This window comes from Coptis chinensis, chromosome 9 (assembly GCF_015680905.1).
Source record: "Coptis chinensis isolate HL-2020 chromosome 9, ASM1568090v1, whole genome shotgun sequence".
Taxonomy (NCBI): Eukaryota; Viridiplantae; Streptophyta; class Magnoliopsida; order Ranunculales; family Ranunculaceae; genus Coptis; species Coptis chinensis.
In genome coordinates, this window is record NC_141464.1 from 30,100,135 (window position 1) to 30,108,732 (window position 8,598).

Sequence of the window (8,598 nt, forward strand, 5' to 3'; positions counted from 1 at the left end):
AAATTTTTACAGTAATTTTCTAAGACGTCTATCAAGTAGCCTGTAAAATTTCAGATCAATCGGAGCTATGAAAGTCCCTCTACTGCCTTGCAAAGTTTGCAAAACAGTTTTTGGACACAATACAAACAACCGAATGGTTAACCCATCAAAACAAAGCCAAAAATTTCCAAATATTTACTGGAGACTCCTGACAGATCGTACTTGTTCCTGTAAAAATTTTAGAGCAATTGGAGTTCTACAACCTCTCCTTATCGGCTGGTGTTCCAGATATTAAGTGTTTGCAACACTGCAAAAACACACTGGAAACACTCTACTATTTAGGAGGTCAAAACAAATAAAAAACTCGTAAAATTTTTACTACAAACTCCTGACTTAGAATAGATACTCCTGTAAAAATTATAGAATTTTTAGAACTCCCTAAGTAACCTTACTCGTCTGTTTTTCAAGAATATACGGTATGAAAACTGAAATGCAGCACTGTAAAGATCATATTTTTTTCACAAGGTAAACGAACTTTGAAAAATCTGAAAATATTTCAGTAAATCAACAACACATTAAATATTATGTCTGAAAATTTTCAGAATTTTCGAAAATTGAAAAATACCTTCACCGTAGTGTTTTTCTCTGTGAATCCGCAGCCCCTATGCCTAAAATAGTGAACAGTTCCGAAAATTCAAGAAATAAGAATAAAAAATTAAAAGGGTGGGTGGGTAGAGAATGGGGGATTGCCCTTGGATTCAAGCAATTGAATTCTTGTCTTGAAACGAGATTAAGATGGCAGCGCATTTGATAACCGTAAAAACAATTAGAACACTAATATTAATGTTAACAACACTAATACGTAATCCTACCGTTCTTACGTTTAAATCAATTCTTCTTACTCTCAAAACATAATCATGCAATATAATGAGTAAGGATTCGTTCTACTCTTAACTGTCTAGACTTAAATTAAATTCAACTAATCAAACCCAAAAGGAACAATGGTGAGAGTAATGATTTGATGTGAAATTTCTATACTACCATTCCCAACACAAGAACAATAATAAGAACATGTCATTATGGAGTAAGTAATTAACTTTATAAATCTAATAGAACAATAAGAACAAGATATGATTGAATGAATAACAACTACTTATTAATCTAATGAACAATAAAAACAATGATTCAATACTCAAGAAATAAACTAATTAATTAATCTAAAACTAGATCTAGAACTAAGGTTTAATGACTACTTTTCTTATCCTAACCTAATTTATTTTCTAACCTAACTATCTACCATTAACAAAGAGTCAAGCTCTTGTTTTTATACTTTCAGATCCAAAAATCGTGCATGGGCTTGGAGCCATATTTTGGGCCGGAAAATCGGGCCCAAAACCCAATTTCTTTAGTCCAAAATGGGCTCTTCAGCTACAGTTGGTTTCGGCAGATATTTCGTCCACTTTTACTTCTCTGATTGGGTCAAGGCTTGGACCATTGGAAAGCTCTTTCCGAGCCGGTCATTTTGACATAAGGTAGGCCCGATTCCGAAGTCTGAGTCCAAAGATACGGCCTTCGAAGTTCTCACGACTTTGTGTGTTTTGTTTACGCTAAGGCTTACTTTTCAGCTTTTGACCGGGCTTTACAAAGGCTTTGTCTTCTTGAATTTTGGCCTTTAATCACGGAACTCCTTAGCAACCGACCTTTGCTCTTTTATCTCGCTAAAGTGGCACATTTCTGCATATAATGGACTTTGAAGCCTGAAATGCATAAAACACGAATCGATATTAACTCTTAATTATTACTCACATAATTGGTCTAAAAGTATGATGGTTAATGGGTTAAAACTATAGTTTTGGGCTCTTATCAACCTTCTCAAAATTAGACAAAATTGAAAAGGTAAGTACAAATTTTAATTTCATTGGTTATATGCATTGTTAAAATTTTATCATTGCGATTCATTGCCTTAAAGCAAGTCGTGGAACTTTAGCTTCCTTTCATACCCCATAATAGTCATAGCTAACGTTTCGCTTTACTACTAACCTATTCAATTACTATCTTAAAAACAGGGAATCAAAATAAAACAAGAGGATGAAGAACCAAATGCCAAAAAACAATGTGTAGAAATTCAAGTAACATACTCATTCCCTAATACTTGGAAATAAAATATTGAAATAATAACTAATGAGATTTAAAATTATTCTTACTACAGGATTGATTGAATTCATAAGGTTTCTCATTAATAGAATCATGACGTAAACGAAGGAGTGCGGGACAACATATGAAAATACACTCAAGTTATATGTTGAAGTTGCTTTACTTATATATTTTTGTTATTTAAAGGGATATTATACATACATTAAACTCATTATTTGCTCATTGTCTTTCACTTAATTGAAAGTTCTTTGCGTTCTCATTATACAGGATGTTAACTACTGTGTATCAATATGTTAAGAACATTGTTTCATTATACAGGAGGGTTTCAGGAAAATAAGTATTAAGACTACTTTTCTTCGTAGTCTGTATATAAGTTTCAGGAGATTTAGTGTGTACATATGTATATATGTTTTGTATAGGTGTGCCACATATTAAGGAGTGAGATTGGTTCCGCAGTTGGGGAAGCGGTGGATTCGCCGAGATTGGTTTTGGATGTTGTGGAAGAGTATATTAATAAGAAGGATGTTATTAATTAAAGTTGGGCTTTCGGATAGAAGGTGGGCATGTGGGACGGTTATTTCAGCTTTGTTTCCTAATGAGGAGAAGACAATGCCTGTTGCTAGGAAGATAGCGAAGAGAGCTTTGAGTGTTCTGGAGAAGTGGAAGGCTAAGATTGAGACTGAGGAAGGTAGTGGTGGAGTTGGGCATGTTGAAGCTGCTACTTTTTTGCAGGTGGTGGTTGGCCTTGGTTCGGAATTGTTTCTAAGTTTGATCCGGAATTTTTGAGAAAGTTGGTAATGGAGAATCCTTCGAGAAGGGATTTGCCTAAACTCGTTTCTGCTTTAGGGCTTGGGGAGAAAATGGAAGGTATGTATTGTCGATTCTTTTATGCAGGATGAGGGTCCTTCTGCTGTTCTTGCACAACAAATTGAGGATGAGACTGTTAAGTTTGCACATTATTTGGGTATTAAGGTTGTGTCTATTGAGGAACATGGGTTTAAGATTAGACGAGGTGGGTTGTGAAGTTGTTATTGGACTCACGGTCGCCTTATTGATTGTTTGGAGAGGCGGTATGTGGTTTTGAATCGCTGTAATTATGTGGTAATCGGATGAAGCCGATAGAATGATTAACATGGGTTTTGAGCCTCGTGTTGTTGGATAAAGTCGATAAATCCACTTACTTCATCTTGGTGAGGGGCTCTCTGAATCGAGAGAAGGGAGAAAAGGTTATGAATGCTCTCACCGGTGGCAACCTCGAGTGGATGGATTTCCGATAATCGATTAAGGGGAGTTTTGTAAGAAAGGTTTTAGGGAATTCAGAGAACTGCATACCTATTCTTGATAGTATAATGTTGAGCAATCGATACTTGACGAGGGACTCAAGATGTATTAGTTTATGACTTTTATCGTCGATTTACATTAAGAGTCGGGTTTCATAGTTCTTTGAAGGCTTTTCACATTGTTAACAATTAATAAACATATTGTTACTCTTCAGATGAGAGAACATACCAACAACTACTTGATTTCGATGTATTTTGTTTTGTCGTCACATTTGAAGTGATTTTCCTCAAGGTGTTACTCGGTTTGGAGATCCATCCTTTGACATGTGGGTTCGGCTTGATATACTGAGAGAACCTCTGAAAATGATTAGTCCGAACTACCATTTGTGGACAACTTTCTTAAAAGATTGTCTTCTTTCATAGATATTTATTGATTTGATTTTGGACATTAATAAAGGAGCAGAGGATGGAGGATTATATTTGTTAACGTTTTTTCTCGAAACAAGTACAATCTTACTTTAACAAAGTGGTCCCTTATTTAATTGAATGAAACTCAGCCATTTCTTCTGGCGATGGCACTATTTCTCCTTTTTTTTTCCTAAAAAACAAGAGCATCCCGTATGCATTGGAGGTGCCAAATATTTTTTTTCTTAATCTTAATGTTCCTAATGTATTTCTTTCTTCAGCTAAAATACATTTGATATTGGAGTTGGATGCAAGCTCAAAATACACAAGAGGACACAGGGATAGTGTACATCATATCAAGGCCCAAAATTTCGATATCGTTTAATATATCGGTGTACCCAAAAACCGAGATATATCGGATATATCGGATATATCGGATATCTCGGTTTTTTTGGTGACCAGTCCAAAGTTTCTAATATCTCGGATATCTCGCCGATATATCTCGGATATCTCGGATATATCGGATATTTCGGAAATTTCAATATTAAATTATTAAAAATTGGTCAAAAAGTCAACCGATATATATCGATTATCTCGGAAATATCGATTATCTCGGCGATATAAACTTTCATATCGGAAATTCCGATATATCTCGGAAAAAAAGGAGTTTAATATTCGGTGGATATATCTCGGAAATATCGATCTCGGTGTACCAATTTACCGAGATATATCGGCGAGATATCGGATATCTCGGCGATATTTTGGGCCATGCATCATATCATATATATACGTGAAGCTATTAAGCATCAACTTAGAATGAATTTTCTTAAAATAACACATGTGCACTGGCTACTTTCGATAAACCGCATACTAGTACCATTACAAAATCAAAATCATCAAAGACCATTAATACTGAGTAGTTGAGAATGCTCCCAGTGACCCACGTCAGCCTCTCTTTTTTCTCTCAGACTGACACATCAGATTTTATCTAAAAAAATAAATTATACGCCCTTTTTTGGCGATTTCAATTGTTCGTAGTCCAAAATAGATAAAAACCTCCGTTCTTAAATCTTATCTCCATTCTTAAACAAAAGTAATCCTGAAAAAGTAAGAGCTAAGTAGTAAAACTTCTCTCTTCCTTCTCCTTTCTTAAACAAAAAGAAACCTTAAACACGACATATGATAGTCCAGAGTTACCAAAAGATACTCCTCTAACAGGTTTTTGGAGTGCTTCCTGGAAAAATAATCCAGCCCCCAATATGGTGTTGAAAGTCCGACCTTAAGAATGAAAGCAACCATGAAAGAGTCTTTTCTCAACACATCACCAAAAACCATACAAGAGGAACAGGGTGTTCAGAGTCCTGTACCAGGTGAGAGAAGATTTGTGACAAAAGCTTTTTTTGGAGGTAATTTCCATTAGGTAATTTTCATTTTATATATTGTTTTCTGATATAACTTATTACTGTTTTGTAGCTTTATTCATTTCTTTGTGTTTTAATGTAGGAGTTTCTGGAGGAGAAATAAGAGGAAGGTTTTTGTTACTGTAGGACTTTTAGGGAGTGGGTATGTTTTGTATAAGCTTTATAATGGACATAGACAGGAGGCTTTTGGATTTAGAGAGGGATCTTGAAAGGGAGCCGGGGCGATGAACTCATTAAAGCCACAGCTTAGTTAATAACACTCTTGGACTTTTTTTAAAGTTTCATTTTGTTTAGTAGTGAAATTTATTTGTTGTTTTTGGTTTGATAGGCTGCAAGCTCATTTTGAGAGCATTCAGAGAATAGTTGATTCGACAACGTTACCTTATGATATGTACTATTTTATGAATCGGTATCCGATGAATTAGATCATTCACACCGACCGATAGATTAAAGCTAGAAAAGGATACACTAACATCTTTGGAGAAGATTGAGATATGGGAAAATCTGAAAATTCTAAGTATGAACAGGCACTTGGCTATTACACAACATTGTCTGGTTTACATTATCTGCACTTGGTTTTCTAGCTAATTTAAGTTGCTTTTGTTTTTTTCGTGTTGTTTTACTAGATTTCACGAGATTGGCGGTGTCATTATGGGCAATGGCGGTACTCAACTTATACATCAGAGTTCAAGTCAACATTTTAGGGAGACATCTCTACATTGATACAGCTTGAGGAATGGGAGCGTCTTATCTACTGGTAAGACCCTTTCATTTCTCGCTCAAGTTTTCTATTTACATCACTCGGCTTTCCAACTATATGGGGTTTATAATACATCTTTTGATTTTCCTTGTCACAATCACGTTAGGGTGTGGTGGTGGGATTGCTCATGCCATCATTTCACCCCATGCCTCAAACACCTATGGTATAAGAGTTGAAAGATACTCGCCATGCGTGTGCATAGTGAGTTTATATGAATTTTGGTTACACACAAAACTATGCGCTCAATTGGAAATGTAAGTCCTAACCCCAAGTATAAATTCTAGAAGGTCAACAATTGTTAGAGCACATCTAATGCATACAAACTAAAACACCCCGTTTCATGTCTCACCGCTAAATATTTTTTCCTCGGACTTTTTTTTCCCTCCAAATATGTTGTGGTGTATGAAATGGAAAACTTATTGGTTGCATTTACATGGAACAATTCAAAGAAGATTTGTTTTGTTAACTATGAATGGATGACCGAAAGTGACTCTCTTTTTGGTTATTGCACTACTGGATTTGTGTTGTAAAATATCTCATACTCTACTTCCTTTTCTTTCATCGTAGTATATAACATATTTTACTTTTCACAATAGTAAAAGGTGCTCCCTGTCTCCCTGACCTTTATAAAGTTTGGCTAAAGATTGTGATCATCAACCATAAGTTTTCATGTGTAGAAGTGGTTATCGGGTGTATGCTAATATCAGAGTGGTCTAGGAGTTATAGGTGATAGTAGAAATTGCATGTCAAGTGTCCAGAAATCCAAACGTGGTTCTTCTGGTGTAAATGCTGAAACAGATTCCTTTGTATCCTTAAGCATGGTTTCTTTAACAACACTTTTGTTTTTAATCATCCACTGATTTCGTATCCAGTTCCTTTTGGTCTATTGTCTTTCTTAACATCTCTAACAGGATGATACCGATGATCCGAAAGAGTCACCCATACCCAATATGGAATCCTCAACTGTTATGGAAGAGATAGATGCAAAACACGGAAAGTTATCCGAATCATCGGAAGATCCGTAAGAAGATAGCGGGGAAGAAGATCAACACATTAGCAAAGGTGAAATACTGCCCAAATAAGAAGCATTATATGTTTCTTTTATACATCTTTTGCTCTAGCCTTCATCAGATTGCATAAAGTGCCATTACATATAAATGATACACTACCAAATAAGTGATAAGTGATTTAGAAGTCATTATTTGCGATCAATAATATTGTTCTTTTCCCAGATATTCAAATGACTCGAAAGGACTTGCTTATTGTCATAAGAAATGGGTCTTGCATATGTAATGTATATATATTATTTTTGTTATGGAATTTTTTGTTTTGTTGTTGTATTTATGAGTTTGGGGTGTGATGGTTTTGGTTTTAGGAAATGAATAGTACAGAAAGTGCCTAGAAAAGAAATAGACAAATCCTAATAATAACAAGCCCATTTAACGAGTTGCCAACGCTTTCTAGGCATATAATATCTCATAATCTACTATGAATAGGAGAAAAGCAGGCCATATATATCTTCTGTGAATTGGAACAATATCCCCTCTGCCCAGATATATAGAATTATTGTTGTTGGATCAGATACTGTGACGTTAATTAGTAAATATCGTTGTCTCTTTCTTATCGATCAATGTTTAAGTTTGGTTAAGGTAAGCTGGCATGTAAGTAAGAAGAGAGAGAAGTTTGGTGCATATATAAAGGTATAAATGTGACATTTACTAGACGAAATCAAGAAGCACAAGTACACACAACAAATATCTCCCTCTAACTTCAATCAAACCCCGACTTTCTTGATTTCTTCCCTACCACTTTCATCACATTATTCGCTATAAGAACTACTATTTTTACTTCCATACATATCATTTGAGATTTCAAAATATATATGGCACATTACTGCACCATGCCATGGCTCTTTTTAACCTAATTCTTATTACTAATTTTTCACATCAGAGCAAAAGTTCCAGTGATCATCATCTTCGGTGACTCTTCGGTTGATTCAGGGTAACAATAATCATCTTTTGACAGCACTTAAGATCGATTTCAGGCCATATGGACGTGATTTCGTTGGAGGTAAACCAACTGGACGATTTTCAAATGGCAAGGTCCCTGGTGATTTCATTTCCGAGGCCTTTGGGTGCAAGCCGATAGTACCAGCATACTTGGATATATCACATAATATTTCAGAATTCGCAACTGGTGTTAACTTCGCTTCTGCCGGAACTGGCTTGGTAGCCCCGATCGCAGGTTTACTCATTAAGTATGTTGTTTTGTCCATATGGCCTGGTTTTGTTTTGTTTTGCCTTTGAATATTTTTTTGTAGGTGTGGTGTCTTTTATGTCAATGTAACTGGGTATGGTGTTGGTGCAGTCAAAGTTTGAGGCAGTCTGGTACATCAACCATCTCTAAGAAGTCGCACACATAGTTTGTCCTATTGATCACTGTAATCTGATGAAATGCGACGTTATCAGGAAAAAAAGGCCAATAAATCATACGCCTATCACCGTGGAAGCAATAAAAACAAGATAGCAAGAGAGATTCATCTCATTTTATGTACGAACATAAGGTACTACAATGAAAATTCCTACCATCCCGCTCCGAT

At 35.5% G+C, this 8,598-nt stretch overlaps 1 long non-coding RNA gene across 1 annotated transcript; it reads left to right on the forward strand.

Annotated features, from left to right (window-relative positions):
- Positions 1-7,974: 7,974 nt before the first annotated feature.
- On the forward strand, positions 7,975-8,590 carry LOC147475511 (uncharacterized). The gene is made up of 2 exons (XR_015208850.1): positions 7,975-8,256; positions 8,367-8,590. It is a non-coding gene; the product is annotated as an uncharacterized LOC147475511 (long non-coding RNA).
- Positions 8,591-8,598: the final 8 nt, after the last annotated feature.